The 18,239-nt window shown below is 43.4% G+C and overlaps 1 protein-coding gene and 1 pseudogene across 2 annotated transcripts in view; both read right to left on the reverse strand.

The window, feature by feature from the left end:
- Window positions 1-18,239, reverse strand: part of DAB1 (DAB adaptor protein 1) — a 402,182-nt gene that overhangs the window by 371,925 nt on the left and 12,018 nt on the right. The window lies entirely within an intron of this gene.
- On the reverse strand, window positions 14,816-14,959 carry LOC118678032 (annotated as a pseudogene).

An 18,239-nucleotide genomic window follows, 5' to 3' on the forward strand; every position in this document is an offset into this window, starting at 1 on the left:
GTTTATTGTCTGTGACTACTTTTTAGCTACAACAGCAGCATCGAGTAATTACAACAGAAAACATATGGCCTACCAAGTCGAAAGTCTTTACTATCTCGCTCCTTTCAGAAAAAGTTTGCTGACCCCAAGATAGATGATTAAATGGCTTAAAGAAAGGTGACGTCACGTAAATATGCACATGTATCTATAATCCAGAAACTTGACTCAAGAATGTGCTCATTATCCATTCCTGCTTTGGCCATTGGCTTTGACTAGCAGTTCTCCATGTTCTACCATCTTGTGATTTGCTTACATGCGTGGATTTATCTGTCAGCCTTTATCATACGTGCTGCTGTAGAGAACAGAGTTAAAACTATTACCTTAGATCTTAGCAGATTATTAGAGCCAACACGGGGAGAGCTTTATTCAAAGCAATCATTTCACTAGCACAGGTTGAATTACATTCCCCCTTTTCCATCAGACTGACGTCAGACCCAATGGGCATTGTGTTACAAAGACAAACTGCTGAAGGCAGAGAGATTCGAAATGCTGGCTTTCCACTGGAAACGCACTGTTACATTAGCCTCTAGTCCTGAAGAACAAAAACAGTCTTTGTGTTTGTCTGAAATACAAGAGATCTCAATCTCTGTTTACTGAACCTTAACCCTTGATAAAATAGGTCACTCTTGAGTCCTGAACTAGCTTCAGACTTATCCTTTCCTTAAGGAGCTACAAAAGAGACTGAGCCGCATGCACCACCCCCCTTTTATTATGTTAGCACTAGGGGTTAGTGCAGAAATAACTGTTTTTCAACGAGCCTCCCCTGCAGATGCCTCTGGAAAACAGTAGTTGCCCAGGTCCTCAGAGCAGTCTGTTCTGAATGGTTTCTGTGAACACTACCAGTATTTTAATAGTTGTTCTATAAGAGCAGGAAGGGGGTCCATGTCCATGAAAGCTCAAAACACTGGAGTCTAAAAAAGTGAAACATATTTCTTTCCAGCAGGACTTCTCAGAGCCTTTAAGTTGTGCATTATGAGTCTCCAAGAACAAATAAAAATCCAGCGTTTCCCAAATTTATCTGATGAAATAAAGTCATCATGGGACTGATTTTCCTAAAAATACAGCTTGGAAAACGTATTCTTTAGGTTATGGAAATGTTTCCTAACAGACGTGACCTACTTTAGATACTCTCTTAGAAAGCATCTACTCATTAAAAATTAGGGTGATTTTTTGTTGCCATTCTACCTATTAAAGGGGCCTGAACAATCACTATAATTACTAATGTACATATTGAATCCTACATTATTACTCAACACCAAGGGAAACAACTTCTAGGAGGTAGTTTGCAAACCACAGCCTTACAAACAGGCTCTAAACTACCAAACTGGATGTCACATATCGAACTAAAGGAATGAATGTCCCTTAAGCCACTGCTGCAAACCAAGAACTGCTTTTCATGTAACATTGAATTCAATCTTCAGAACAACCCTGCAATGGAATCACTTTTTAAAAAATTTATCTTTATTGCTGAAAGTATTACAGATGTCCCCTTACCACCCCCCCCCCCCCCATTGATTGATTCCCTTCACCCTGCTCCTGCTCCTTCCCCAGGCTTGCGCCAAACTATTGTCTGTGTCTATGGGTTATGCATATAAGTTCTTTGGTTAATCTCTTACCCCTCCCCTCTTAAATATGCCAGTCTGTTGCATACTTCTATGTATCTGGATCTATTTTGTTCATCAGTTTATTTTGTTCATTAGATTCCACATATGAGTGAAATAATGTGATACTGTCTTTCTCTGACTGGCTTATTTCACTTAGCATAATACTCTCTACGGTCCATCCATGCTGTCTCAAAGGATAAGAGAGCCTTCTTTTTTACAGCTGTACACAATGGAATACTATGCAGCTCTAAAAAAGATGGATTACCTTTTTATTCTCATTTTTCAGATGAGGAAATTGGGGGTTCGAAAGTAACTTTCCCAAGTACAAAATAACGAGCACTGAACTCATGCCTATCTTGTTCAATCTATACTCAGGTTTCAATAACACAAAGTTAGTCCACACACTTGGACAGTGCTAAGAGAATCTCCTGCCATGGTGGAAATGGTCTATCTGTGCTGTCAGCTAGCTCTATTATGTGAGCCTACTGAGCACTTGAAATGTGACTAGTGTGACTGAGAAACTGGATGTTTTATTATATTGTAGTTAGTTTAAATTTAAATAGCCACAGGTGCCCAAGCTACCATATTGGACAGTATAGATTGATTCCTTTTTTGAAGACAGAAGCTATGTGACTCAATTATATAGAAACCAACAGGCTGTCAGTTTTCCACTATCAACCACAAGTTCTATCTTATATTACTAATCAAGGAGCTAATGCAGTGATTCTCAACCTTCCTAATGCCGCGACTCTTTAATACAGTTCCTCATGTTGTGGTGACCCCCAACCATAAAATTATTTTAATTACTACTTCATAGCTGTAATTTTGCTACTGTTATCAATCATAATGTAAATATCTGATATGCAGGATGTATTTAGGCAACCCCTGTGAAAGGGTCGTTCGACACCCAAAGGGGTCTCGACCCACAGGTTGAAAACTGATGCTTTAGCCATTCCCAGATGCAGCCCTGCTGTCATGCTGGAATTGGTCTCCAGCATGCAGAATTTAGAAAAATCCATTAACCTAAACATCTCCATGCTGAACAGGCCAGGTAAGTGATGTACAACTGTCATGAAGCACTTTCAGGGGCCAGATTTTCTGGGGCCCTCTGGGAAATTGTGTCTTTCTTCAACTGTTCTTGCTAAACTTTGGCACAGATCCCAGGACTCCATATTTGGGGGGAAGAAACACTTTTTAGTTGTTACTTTTTTATCTTTATATATATATATATATATATATATATATATATATATATATATATATATATATTGATTTTCTACAGAGAGGAAGGGAAAGAGATAGAGAGCCAGAAACATTGATGAGAGAGAAACATCGATCAGCTGCCTCCTGCACATCCCCCACTGGGGATGTGCCCGCAACCCAGGCACATGCCCTTGACCGGAATTGAACCCGGGACCCCTCAGTCCGCAGGCTGACACTCCACCCACTGAGCCAAACCGGTTTCAGCTACTTTTTTATCTTGATCATTTGAATGGTTAATGGCAACGTAAGTTACTGGTTTCCCTTTGACTTGACGATGTTAGCAATTCATCCTCAGAATTCCAGAGAATTCATACTGGGTTTTTTTTGGATAATCAGAGATATCATACTGATTATAGAAAAGCCACCACAGAGGTTAAAAATATGAGCTTTGAAATCACATTGTCTGGTTCAATGTCACTTAACAGCTCCTTGACCTTGACAATGTTGTAGCATTTAACTTCTCTATGCCTCAGTTTTCTCATCTTAAAATTGGGACAAGAATGGAATCTACCTCTTAGGGATCTCCGAACTGCTAACATAGCCAGACTGTGAGCTCTTGTTATTAAGTGAAGGACCCAAATCTTGTAACAACCCTGAACAAGTTGTCTATCCACACCAAGTCAGTGGGTTTTTAATCTACAGAATGTAAAAACAACGTTTCCTCCCCATGTGCGTATCTCTTATGATGTTCACTTGAGATAAGAAGGTAAAGCACCACAACAAGAGTTTCTCTAATATTAATAAACTAAATGTTTTGAGCGTTAAAAAACTCTTTATTCAAAAGAAATCATAAAATGTTATGATTAGAAGGATCCCTGGAAATCATTTTATTCAATCCCCTCTTATCCAATGTGGCAGTCTCCTCCAATACAATTTTCCCTCAATTTTTCAGCCTACAAAATTTGGGAAAGGGAGCCCATTATCTCATATACACCATTTCACATTTAGACAATTCTTTAAACCAAAATTTGCTTGTTTTAACCTTCATTCCTTTGATGGTAAACAGAAGAATTTTAATTCTCATTCCACATGGCAGTTTTTAAAATATCTGAAGATGGTGATTATATTCCACACTCTCCCCCCATACACCCATCCATGCTGACAAACATGTATGTCAAAGGATAAATGTCTCTGGTTGCTACTATTACCTTTCTAATTCTTTGAGGAACAGTCTTTTCTTTCTTTTTTTTATTATTTTTTTAACCATTCAACTATATTCCTCCAGACACACTCTAGTTTGGCCAGCTGCCATTCCACCAACATTTATCTGATCTACTACATTCCAGGTGCAGTGCTAGGCTTGGGGAAAGGAGCTGAGTTATAGAACACCATGCCACATTCAGGGAGTCACCACTTGGTATGGGAGACAGATGTGCCTACACATACTTGGACCTTTTGATTGGCCATCTAGAGGGCAGAGATAGGAATTCACTATTAACTTCTTCTTTAGGTACTAAATTCTTCTGTGAATCTACCCCAAGACTGAGCAGGCATCTTGAATAGCCTGTTGGTGACTTGTATTAACTTAAATCAACTCCCTTCCTCCCCCATCTCCTTCATAAGAATGGTCAGATAGTCGCCACATTCTATTTTGCTGTTAATATTAATGGTTTACACCTAGCACAAGACTTTGCATTTAGTGCTTTTAAATTTCACTTCATTTGATTCAATCAACCCTTCTTGTGTGTGAAGATCTGTCTTATGACTATAATTTTTGCTCTCTGGTCTCTGTGTTTCCTGCCAATCAGGCAGGGGTACTTGTCCACTTTCTTCTAATCCCTCAGAAATTGTTCACATCAAAACGACTTCCACAGGGCGGCTCAAGTTTAGCAGAGATACTGGATAGTTAAGGTTTTCCATTCATTCAGTCAACATTACTGAGTGCCTCTGTGAGGAAGGGCCACAGGCAAGGGAGAGGATTATAAAGTGATTGAGACACAGTCACTGCACTGGAGACACTAGGGTCTTAAGGAAGTGACCACATGTAGATGAATAACTAGAATGCGGGGCCTAATGTTGGTGCTGTGGAGCAGGATCAGGGAGTCATTCATTCTGTCTGAAAGGACAGGGTCTAAGAAGGCCTGAGGGAGGAGAGGGCAATGGACCGGGCCTTGACGGATAGGCAGGAGTTCAGCATGAAGTGGTGGGGAAAGGGAGATAACAGAATTTTACAGAAAATGGGTTTGTAAATGATGCAAGTGACACAACTATTTTTTGTCTGTTTGTTCTGGAATATCTTTTTCCCTTTGGGAAACTTTCCTGAAAAGCAGTCAGTATGTTAACTGTCATCTCACAGACCTCTCCCCAACTACAAACAGTGCATTCCACTTCCAGCTTGTGGTTTGAGAATTAATAAAAGGAACATTTATTCCTTTTCTATCTTAAACTGCAAAGTAAAAACACCTCATATTCTCAAGTCAGGGACAAATCCTTCCAGCCTTCGTTTCACAACCCTGAATGTCTTAGCAATGTGGTGCTTGCTCCTCACTCTCCCCCCCATACACCCATCCATGCTGACAAACATGTATGTCAAAGGATAAATGTCTCCTTTGAGAGAGCCCACAGGTGCTGGCTCTGGGCTTGGGGACTGGCCACACTGAGGCTTTCCAAGGCCTCCTGAGCCTTGGCCCCTTCCTCATGGGACACCTACTCCATTTCATTTTCTGTGTTGCCTTTTACTTCCTTTGAACACTTACTTGAGGGCTGGGGTACAGTCTTGAATATGTGTTCTTCCATTATTGAAGTCTTTCCTCAGGGAAGCCTTATTCTTCTTTGTTTTCTTAGCACCAAGCATATAGCAGATGTTTAATATTAATAAATACTGAGTAAGAGAATAACATAATGAATGGAAGGATGGCATAGTTTCCTGGTCTCAAAATGGGACTGTCCTAATTAAATAAAATTGTAATATTAATTCAAGCTTGGAATTCTAGGCTTATATGATTTTGTGAAATAACTTAGGATATCGGCAGGCATATTTACTTGGATAATATGCCTAAATGCACACGGTAGCCTGTAGAGTACATAGGACCCAGATGTGCTTCTCATCAGCATACTGGTCTAACAAGCACAGCGCTGAGAATCAGAATCCTACCTATATATCCTAGAACGTTAAAGGTAAAAAGCCCTCACTTTACAGATAGGAAATGTGAGGCTGAGAGAAGTAAAATGATTTGCCCAAGGTCACACAACTATAAGCTGCCTAGCTTAGACTGAATTTACTGTTGCTTCTCCATGACAGCTGGTCACTCACATTCAAGGTAGAACAATAATATGCATCAACTCCAGCCATAGCAGACCTAATGGACTCAATGAACTCTGAGGTTCTTTTTTTGCAAGGAAGACCCAGCAACTCTAGGACATCAGGAGCCAGAGCTGACATGAAAAAGGTAATCACTCTAAAATAGACAGTGCTGTCCTACCTTCCCAATGCTCCGTGTACTCACTGGCTGATTGCGTAGCTGCCTAGGCCCAACATGCCCGCCCTTAATTCAAATTATGGGCAGTTTCCAATGGATTAGGAGATAAGAGGGCCTTTAAAATTACCATTTAAATTTCTTTCAAACTTAAAATAGTGCTGGTGTTCGACAGCTGTGAGGGTTCATCCCCGGGAAAGCTCACTCCCAGTATAAAATGCTGGAGATCTGGCCGAAACCGGTTTGGCTCAGTGGATAGAGCGTCGGCCTGCGGACTGAAAGGTCCCGGGTTCAATTGCGGTCAAGGGCATGTACCTTGGTTGCGGGCACATCCCCAGTAGGAGATGTGCAGGAGGCGGCTGATCGATGTTTCTCTCTCATCGATGTTTCTAACTCTCTATCTCTCTCCTTTTCTCTCTGTAAAAAATCAATAAAATATATATTTAAAAAAAAAAAATGCTGGAGATCTGAAACATCGCCCCTGAGAGTCTGCAAGTCTGTGTGAGACACGAACAGTCATCGGTACCGGAGCATTTATTTTCCAGTTAATTTTAACACGTTGGGTGGAGAGGATGAAAACGCAGTGGGCTTTCAGTCTGCGAAGGTGTTCTATGTAAACATTCTAACCACCACCCTCTGTACCTAAAATGGTGCTCAGCCCATTGTAGGTACTTACTCATGGGGCTGAATGACAAAGATCATGAAGGGTCACCTGACCTTCCCCTGAACTAACTCCCCAACTGGAGGTTCTTACCACAACAACATGGTGAACCTACACAGGGCACTGTCTGCTTCCTGCCAATAACAGCCTTAAAAAAAAAAAAAAAAAAAGAACAAAGCCACAAAGGATGTTTTTCCCATTGTCTCTGGTTAATGGTAACATTTTACACTGGTCCATGGACATTCCCCAAGTGTGGGCCCTGAATTATCTCATGCAGCCTGGGCTGTTTGTTTGAGACTCTTCTCACATGAGTCCACTGCATTACCATTTAGCAATGCCGAGGAAAGAGGCAATCATAGCAGTGTCCATCTAGACACAATACACCATTCTTACACAGCGCAATCACGAAATGGGATTTATTCCGTCTCAGGCACTGACGTGGATGTGGCTCCAACCTAATTTTCTGGAGGACAGCACAGTTCACATTGATTTGGGGAGATGTGTTCTCATGGTCTAGCTTTGCAGACTGGCTCTCCCAGAGCCCATGCAAAAACAATCTCAAAACACCAGGGAGAAGGGTGGGAGCTCTTTTCTGTCTTAAAAGCACTGAAATGACCTGACCCCCAAAAGGCCACATTTGGTCAGGCAGGGAAGTAACAAAGCACAGCCCTACCATTAGGCACTGAGCAATTGGAAATGTATAAAAGGATTCCATTATGTGCATGAAGTGATTTACTGCTCCATGCAACTGCAAAAATCAGGCATGCCATCTACATGAACATGCACCCTCCCTGAGAAACTACTGAGTTAACTTTATATGGTGTCAGTACCTAAGCAATTTCAACAACTACATAGGAGTTTTCAGACATATTTGTATCTGTATTTGTTTTTGTCTTTCCCTGTACGATCTCTAAATGATGGTTGCCAGTATGCATTGAGAGTCTCACTGCAAAATACTTTTCATATATAAGAACATATATATAAAAAGGTACCTATCCTCAAGGAACTCACAGCTTGTGGGGAGGATAAGACACATAGAAACACCCACTCTGATACACAAAATCATTAGTGGCTCAGTTGGTTGAGCATCGGCTTGTGCACCGAATAGTTGCTGGTTCAATTCCTGATCAGGACACATACCCAGGTTGCAAGTTCAATCCCCAGTTGGGATGCATATGGAAGGCAACTGACTGATATTTCTCTCTCATATCGATATCTGTCTGTCTGTCTCTGTCTCTCACTCTCTACCCCTGCCTTCCAATCTCTAAGCATGTCCTTGGGTGAGAATTTTTTAAAAAGTACATTAAAAACAGAGGCAGACAGAGCCCAGGTCAAGGAAATCTGAAAGAGAAGGGAGAGGGTGTGCATGTAACTCTGAACTCTACACTAGTCATTAGGCTCTGTTGCACATGAACAAAGTGCGTAAAATCAGAGGGTTACAGTAGGCAGGGATATTAGACATTGCCCATCCAAACCCTTCTTTCTCAGTTGAGAATGTGTAAGTCCACAGAAGTCAGGGAAGTAGCTGATTTTCTGACTTACCTGAAAACAGAATCCATATGTTCTATGGTTTCCCAGGACCCCCTGCTGTATGGCCCATCAGTGCTTCATATCTTTTACCTGTACACAGGTAACTCAGTGCAGCACAGGGGACTCAGCAGAGGTGACCCCAGGGTTTCCCTAAGACTGAGCTCCATGTTTTCAGTCCCTTTTATTTCCGGAGAGCTTCTCGATGATTCCAGCTGGAATGTAAGACACTAAGAGGGAGCTGCGCCACAGCACTGCCTGCATCACCCTACAGTAACTACGGACTAGTTATGAGCATCATATGTTAGGTGACACATTATCTAAATAGAGGCTCCTAACCACCTCTCCCGCCACAGCGAAAATGAAGTAAAAATATATAGCAGATAAAGGAGAAGACTCCTAATTTCACGGTACAGTAGATGTTAGGACAAGAGACAAACTTATATCTATGAGGTCAATCTCATCTCCGAGTCAGGGAATATTAATTTGCTGACATGCTTTACACTGGAGACTTTAAAGGAAAATTGACATGAGAGGTACTAAAAAAACCTCAACCTCTCTTATGAGGCTGAGCAAGAACAGCAAAAAGGAAACTGTGTGAGTCACCCTATTTTATTGCACAAAGAGCTGAATCAGAAAATTGGAATATTAATAAAATATTTCTACATGAATTTTGCTGATGAAATAAATAGCTTCATGCTTTTATGAAGATCTGATTTGTTACAGTCACCTTTAAGGGCAGTGAGTCCCGTTTTGTAATTACTAGTAGGGATGGTTTAATTATACCCAGAAGTCCCAAGATGCTTCTGCAATATAGCAGCTGGGGACTTGAAGCGCCCACTCTAACAGATTCCTAAATTATCTGGACACTGACATGCAAATCCCATCAGCTTTGATTGAATACTTCTAGAAAGAGGTTTGGGCCATATATCTTTTGCCTTCTTCATAAAGAAAAATAATTGTAATAGATATATGGATTTGCTTACCTTGTTAGCTCTCTGGGGCATAGTTACCTACTTCCTAGAGAGGAGGAATGAGCTTGTGAGCATATTGTCACAAGACAGACAGAGCAAGACCAGTCTGAACCCAAGTGTCCTAATGCTTTCATAATTGGAAGACACATCTCAGGATCGTCCTCCAGGGAAGGAAATACATCCCATTAAACGACAGAATCCTGCTATGTAAATTGATAGCAATTCATGGGACAAAAATTATCCCCATCTTCCAACAAAGTGACTTTCCTAAGAGGAAAATTGGGGGAACCAAGAACACTTCCAAGACAGTACCATAAGCATCAATTGTATAGCATCTGCCATCTGTCAAGCATGCATTTCCCACTTTGATTTTCCTTTGGGGTATCACCCTCTTATCCCAATTTTAGTTCATGTCCTTGGGTGGGGCTTACCTCACCGTCTGGCTCCATAGGTAGCCAATGGGCATGAATTCTATCTCCCCAACCCTGACCACAGTGGCTGTTTCAGGAATGAGAACAAGTCTACTGAGAGCCAGCCCTACACCATCCTGTGAATCTACTGGTCTGAAAGCTCTCTCCTCCTGCCAGGGTTGCTAAGCTAGCAGGATGTATTCCTGTACTGTTGGTGGCCAGGTTTGTCCCTGCTTTGGGAGAGCTTTCTAACAAAGTCAACATAGAGAAAGTAGAGCTGGCTGAGCCCTCCACTCTAACCAGATCACACCTAGGCTTGGTTACATGAGCCAAGAAATTCCCTTTTAGACTGAATCATACTGAGCTAGATTCTTGTCACTATCAACCTGAAAAGTCCACATAGAGTCAACAGTTTAAATGCAGACTTCTAACTTAACATGGTAGCAGGCATGGGAGACACCCTCTATTAACCCTCCATCAAAAGAAACAGGATGTCTATATAGAAAGGGAAAATACAATATCTTGAGACTATACACCAGAGGTTAAAAGGCCTGAAGTAAAAGCTAAATGTTCTATGGGTATCTGTATATATAAAAGACTAAGCGACCGTCCAACTGGTAGCTATGACACGCAATAACCACCAGGGGACAGGTGCTCCAACCAGTAGCTATGATGCACACTGACCACCAGGGGGCAGATACTCAACACAGGAGCTTCTGAGCAGCGGTTCTCGGGTGTCGCACCCCAGAACCAGAGAGGAGGAAGCCCAATTCAGGGGTGCATCACCTGGGAACTACCCTCTCAGAATCCGGGACCACTTGGGGGATGTAAGAGAGTCAGTTTCAGCCCAACCCCTGCAGGCCAAGCCGAGGGACCCCATCTGCTGGAGGGACCTCGGTCACTTCACAGACGTCCATTGAGCCATGGGCGCCATCCCAGGTGCGGCCAGCTGGGGAGGGACCATGGGAGGTTGGCTCCAGGGCATGTCCAGCCCATCTTGCCCAGTCTCACCTAGTCCCGCCCTGCCACACTGGCCACCTTCTAATTAATTTTTTTTTTCAATTTGCATGAATCCGTGCACCAGGGCACTAGTGTCTATATAAAAAACAAAATTGTAGCCTAAGTCTGCTCCACACTTCAAACCAGAGCACTATAAGCCCATGCTGTCCAATATGTTAGCAACTAGCCACATGGGGATATTTAAACTAAAATTAAATAGTGTTAAATTTTTTTATTCAGTTTGTTAGCACATGGACGACATTTAAAATGCTCAATAGCCATATGTGGCTAATTGGATAGTGACATAGAACATTCCCAAAAGTTCCAATGGAAAATGCCTTCAATATTCTTCCCATTCCAGATGTGGGATGTAGTCACTCTCCTCACAAAAATCAAGTTGCCACAAAAGACTGATGAATGGAAATATTCATCAAAAATTATTTATAATAAAAAAATTAGCAACAACTTAAATATACAGGGAAAGAGTTAAATGATGACACAGGCATGTGATGAAATACTATATAATTGTTAAAAAGAACATTTAGAGAATGTTTTAAAAGAGCTATGAGAACAATGCGAGTTGGGTTTTATTTTTACAAAAAAAGAAATAGTATATTGACTACATGAACTAGATAGAGATGTTTATATGTAATCCTACATAATAAGAGGGAATATGAAAATTGACCATCACTTCATCACAAAGATGGCTGTGCCCACAAAGGAGGCCGAGTTCCCATAACGAGCCTTAACGAGCAATCAGCAGGAACCTGAGGCTGCACCCCTCCCCCACCCCCATGGGGCTTGACAGGGGTTCTTAGGCCTTGCCCCCCACCCTGGCACCAGGTTGGGGCACCTCAGGCCATGCCCCCCACCTGGCAGGGCTTGACGGGGGACCTCAGGCCATGCCTCCCACCCCAGCAGCAGGCCTGGGGACCTGAGGCCATGCCCCCATCTGGTGGGGCTTGATGGGGGACTCAAGGTGTGCCCCCCACCCTGGTGCTAGGCCAGGGGACCTCAAACTGCTCCCCCCACCCCGGCGCCAGGCCAGGGGACCTCAGGTCGCACCCCCCCATCTGGCAGGGCTTGACGGGGGACCTCAAGATGCGTTCCCCCTGCCTCAGTGCTGGGCCCCGGGCTGGGGACCTGAGGCTGCACCCCCTCCTGGTGGGGCTTGATGGGGGATCTGAGGCTGAGCCCCCTGCCTGGCGAGGCTTGATCGGGGACCTCAAGGCATGTCCCCCGCCTGGCAGGGCTTAACGGGGGACCTCAGGCCACGCTCCCCACTCAGCAGGGCATGGCGGGGGACCTCAAGGTGTGCCCCCCACCCCAGCACCGGGCCAGGGGACCTGAGGCTGCACCCTCCCACCAGGTGGGACTTGATAAGGGTGGGACTGGCCGGGTCAGGATCTAGCCCAATGCGGGTCTGGGTCTCGCGAGATTTTGAGGCCCATGTGGGTGAGCGGGGACTTGACTCTGGGTCCCGTGGGGCACCCCAGACTGACAGGAGGAAGATTTTCATATACATTTTACTATTTTTCTTTCATTTCTGACACTTCTATTACAGAGAAAGGGCAAATACCAATATTAAAATATTCCCTCTAATTAATCCCCTTTTAATGTACACGCATTTCGGGCCACTAGTCATAATATAAAATAGAAAAAGTAATTATAATAGCTCATTGTTAAAATGTGTTCTATGTGCCAAGGAATGTGTTCAATGCTTAATATGCATTATCTGGGTTAATAATCAAAATATCAAATACAATAGATAATATTTTGATTTCTTTTACAGATGAGAAAAATAAGACTTGCCAAGATTAAATCAATGGAAGAGCCTGGACTAAAACCGATGTTGGTCTGACTTCAAATCCTAGCCTCTTTATCTCTGCAAAACACTGACAGTGATGCCTCTAGGTAGAAATATTAGAAGTGACTTTTTCTCTCTTATACTTTTTTTGTACTTCCCAAATTCACTAAACAAAAGATTATTTCTTAAGGAAAAAAAATCTGAAAGAAAAATTCATTGCATTTGACTACAACCACTGTTTGGTTAAAAGATGACTGCAGTAGGCAATGGATCCTTGCTGATAACGGGTTAATTATGAACACTGGGAGCTTTCAGATTCTGCTGGAGCCTCTGTTCAAATCTAATTTCTCAAAGTATATTGCTAGACACTAATGAAAACCCAAGGAGACACACGCACTCCGGAGATGTATAGCCAATGAATTTTCTGTTGTTTTTATAGTGAACAACTTTTTTATATCCTAACATTTTTACGCCAGCTATGAAAAAGATAAATAAATATTTATGACATCCACTCAATTCCACAATAACTACTAAGTTGCTCATGTGCTCACTCTGATTTGAAATGTGCATATTTTAGTGGCTGGGAGTCTCAACCCTAAATGAGAAAGGCACAGAACCCTGTCACTGACAGACCCTGAGAGGACTCGTTTGGCTCACTGCAGGGTCTGCCCCAGTAGCCGTACATAACCAGCTTAATTAAGGCGGCTGTAGATTCAGACAGAAACAAACCTCAGTGCTGTCCAGCAAACAGCTAAAAACATACCAGAATTGCCATGGACACTGATTTTACTGTAGTTCTACCCTGTATCGGAAGCATTTGATCAAGAACAACAAACAAGATGGTTGTCGAAACACAAACATAAATGAGGACCGATTTCCACTATTTAACTGTCATATGGAAATTTTCCTTTACCAAAATTGGCCCAATTTACCGCTTGGTATATTGACTCGACTTCCACCTGAGGGAGTTTATGTAATCATCTGAAGAGGTCAGAATTCACCAATGGATGTTTCCTGAGCTTTAAAAAAAATCCTACAGTCCAATTATCTTTAGTCTACAAATGTATTTTGTTTGTTGTTTTAAATGATTTAGTGCCAAATTTTTACTTTTTTTTAATTTTTCAATTACAGCTGACATTCCATATTATTTTACGTCAGTGCTAACTTTTTAAATAGAGGGATTTCGCCTTTAAAAAACAAGATGTCTAGCTTTTCTTGAAAAGGCTGAAGAACTGGCTACTTTGGTTCGGCATTCTCTCATTGCAACTCTTTGCTTACCCAGTGCTCCCCAGCTTGTCCTCCTGACTGTTCCACTCACACATGGCCCTTGTAGGCACCTGAGTTTGTAGTTCTTATGCCTGGAGACACTATTACTGCACCACACCTGACACACACACATCCTGACTTCACCTAATTAAATATAACCATAGTTGTCTTTAGACTGCCTTTTGACCCAGGTCAATGGAAGAATCAAGGAAGTACAGAGAAGGTGACACTAGGGAAAGGCTACTTCACCCAATCACAGTCTCAGGCGAACAATTGGTGACAAGGTGCTCAATGAACTGGCCCTGTTTACCTTTCCACCCTCACTTTCCTTGGCTCCTGCCATCCCGCCCCTTTGTGATCCACTCATAATCACTGACTTAGGGCTCCCCCTACACAGAAGTGCCCACCTTTGCCGTAGTCCCCTGACCTAGAGCATGCCTCCTTCACCCATTTTGTGTCTTTCCCAGTATACTGTACACCAAGCATGTCAAACTCAAAGGCTAACACGGGCCAAATAAATGAGGCATGCGGCTCGCGGGCCATGAGTTGACATGCTTGCTGTACACACTAGATGAGCAACTATAGTTTCTGTCACCCTCACCCTGTAAGCCCATCACAGTACTTAGAACACATTTATTGCATAAAAGACTCACAAGCAAATTTCAAGTCTCTTCAAAATATTTAACTTAGATGCTGACCCTTCCTTACCCTGGCAAAATTCATCTGTCTTGTTTTTATCTCAGCTAATACTTTTTTGGTTACACTTAGCCACCATATTACCTATTCATTTGTGCTTCTAAGACTATTCTGAGTTGTAAGGTGAGAGCCTGTGTCTTTTTTTTTTTTTTTTAATGTGCCTCAGGCATGAAACAGCTCTGGCCACCAACACAGGCATCAAGCTAGGATGAACTAAGGACTGTACATCTGCTTTGCCACTGATTGATATAAGAGCAACACCACCAATCAGGTGTCTCCATGCCCACTGCCATGGGGTAGCCTGTGTCTACTTAATGGCTATCACCATGGAGCCCACCCCTGTGCCGGTATCAATACATGCTGAGTAAATGGATGAGATGATAGAGCACAAAGTCCTTTCCCATAAATCTTTACTCCTTGTAACAGACAGGGAGGCACCATGATCCTCTTTATTGCCGTCATCTTCAGCATCACAATCATCATTGCTGCCAGCACCACCATCTCCATTAGACAGAGCAGAAACCCAGTGCATGCAGGTGGCTTCACGCCAAGGAGCCAGGTCCACATGCAGGCCTCTGTGTCTAACGTAGCTGCAGTGCAGCCAGGGGGATGGGAAGGATTTGCATTCTGATGACCTTGATTATTCTATATGCTGCTGCCTACTCTTTCACACACCCCCAATCTATATAATAAAAGCCTAAGTAAACATTAAGGTGGAACAACCAGAATGACTGGTAGCTATGATGCGCACTGACCACCAGGGGGCAGATGCTCAATGCAGGAGTTGCCCCCTTGGTGGTCAGTGCGCTCCTACAGGGAGAGCACTGCTCAGCCAGAAGCCGGGCTCACGCTGGCAAGTGCAGTGGTGGTGGCAGGAGCCTCTCCCGCCTCCAGCAGCTCTAAGGAGCAGTGAGCCGAGCAGTAAGGAGCAGAAGCAGGTGTACAATAAGGAGTGAGGGCTCCCAGACTGCGAGAGGATGTCCCCCTGCTGGCTTAGGCCTGCTCCCCACCGGGCCTAAGCTGGCAGGCAGACATCCCATCCCCTGAGGGGTCCCAGACTGCGAAAGGACACAGGTCGGGCTGAGGGATGCACCTCCAGTGCACGAATTTTGTGCACTGGGCCTCTCGTTTAAAAATAAAATAAGCAGCTTGTTTAAATCGTACCCAAGACACAGTCCCCATCACATCAGCAACCTGTAATGCACCTGGAAGGTAGCTAGCTGAATAATGTATGCGCAATTCAATTCCAGTGATAGTGTGCCTGACGTCTGTACCTACAGAACATATCTCACCTCTTCTTTCTCTGGAGTTTTCTGTAAGTTATGGATTAATAAACTTTCCCTAAGAATGCAGCTCTATTAATCTTTCAAAATATTCAGAAAAAGAAAATATTTTATTATGCCCATCTGAAGTGAATTATGATCAATCAAGTCCCCTGTGTGCTGACAAGAAATAAATTTGCTTTCTGCAGCAAATTGTGTGTGGTGTTGGTGGCTCTTTCCCCTCCCATCAGATGTGGAGTAAACAAAATATCAAACTGTATGCTGACCTGGGAAGACAAGAGAGGCCACCAAGGTCACAGCAAACCATGACCCAGTTTCTGAAGAAAAGGAAAATTAGCACAAGGTGGCATTAGTTAAAGATCTTCCTCTTAAAGCTGAAACACACACACACACACACACACACACACACACTCACATACACAAAAAAACAACAACAAACACACAGAGAGTGAAGGTCATTCAAGACTGAATTGTCTTCATTATATGAAGCATGTCCTTTTCACAGGGAAGAAGGAGCTGTGTGACTTCCTGCAGTTTGTTTCCCTTGCCTGCAGGTGGAGCGTGAGGCAGAAAGAACTGCTACTTGTGCCATGTCAGTGTGCACCAGGCACAGTTCTAATTGCGTTGCAGGTGTTACTTCTTTTGATTTATGAAACAACCCTATAAGAACTCACTTTTCCAACTGAGGCTCAGAGTAGTTAAGGGTCTCGCCCATGGCCACAGAGCTACTCATTAGCCAAACTAAGCCTTGGTTTGACTATCTGTAAAGTGGGGATAATAATGGCCATCCTGTCCATCTGACAGGATTATCCTGAAGACCAAAGGAGAAAATATCTGAATAGTGTGTACCCACGTGCACACACACACAAAATACTACGGAAATATATGACTGGGGTGCAGATCCACCTATGTGTACACCTTCTGGCTTCCTTTATTCCATCTAAATGTCAAGTATTTAAATGTTTGAGTGTAACCAAAGGATCAGAAACATCATTCACTGCAAATGGGAAATAAGTGGTTCCAGCTCCACTATTAACCCCTTAGTGTCCCTATGGCATGTGTGCCAGGCCTCCTACCTAAGCAAGGTCTCCTCTTCCACAGAATGAGTGGGCTGTCCTGTTCTGCCAGGCTCCAGGGGCCAACCCGGCTCAGCCCTCCATGATTCCAGAGAGGCACCATCATCCTCAGCATCACTATCATCACTGCTGCCAGCATCACCATCTCCATTAGAGCAGAAACCCATGCACAGGCAGCTTCTTGCCAAGGAGCTGAGGTCCTGGCTTTATAACTGCATGTTTATAGGGCCATGTTTCCGTTCATTCTCCCTCGGTCAGGTTAAAACACAGGTTCACAATCCCCTATTCAAATCCTCTGGGTGAGATGTGTTAAGAACACATATTTTATTTTGCATTTTAGAAAGGCAGCATATCCTATGCCATACACTTACCTTTTACAATATCCCTTCCTGGGTTTGGGGTGGCACCCTGCAATCAAATTCATTAATGCTTCCTGAGCTATACATCTGACTATTCACACTCAGAGAGATCAGTAGAGATTATAAGTAGCCTCATGGCAGTTCAGGAGAGGTCAGGTTTGGCCACTAAATGGGTTATTTAAGAAAACAACAACAAACACACACACCAAGTTTTCAGAGGCTTTTAGATGTTGGAATTGCAGAAAAGGGACTCTATGGTCCTCCTCTTAATGTACTATTCACCAGGCACCCAACGCTGAGATGGCTCACCCTGGTGATAGAGATGCAACTGCCAGAAGAGCCATTCTCAGCTTTCTGCAGAGTGGGATGGGATGGGTGGGGGCAGAGGGCAGAGGAGGAGTAAGTGTTTCACCTCCTTGCTTCCCTTTAGCTCTGCAATATTAACCACTTCTGTCAGCAATTCCTTTCCTGGCACATGAACTAGTCCTTTGCCTCTTTGCCTCCCATCCCATCTCCTGCTCTGTTGAGTGTAGCAAGAAGCTGATCCCAACTACATTTCCCAGGCTCCCTGGCCAATGACTTCCAGTTAGATTCACTGAATGGGAATGACTGGCAGGAGACCCGAAGGAGAGGGAAGGAGAAGCTAAGGTCTCTCTCTCCCTTCCCTCTCTTTCTGCTTCAAGGCAGCATTCCCAGAACTGGCCAAGTCTCTACCAAGGTGCCAGCCCACCCCTGTGTGTACCTGCTCCTACCATGCAGCCTCTGCTAAGCTCCCAACAGCCCAGCTCCTGGGCTCTGTTAACACCTTCCCTTTTACTCCCCCCACCCAGCTCCCCAACCTAGTGCCTGCAGGTCTGGG

This window comes from Myotis myotis, unplaced genomic scaffold, assembly GCF_014108235.1.
Source record: "Myotis myotis isolate mMyoMyo1 unplaced genomic scaffold, mMyoMyo1.p scaffold_m19_p_2, whole genome shotgun sequence".
NCBI lineage: Eukaryota > Metazoa > Chordata > Mammalia > Chiroptera > Vespertilionidae > Myotis > Myotis myotis.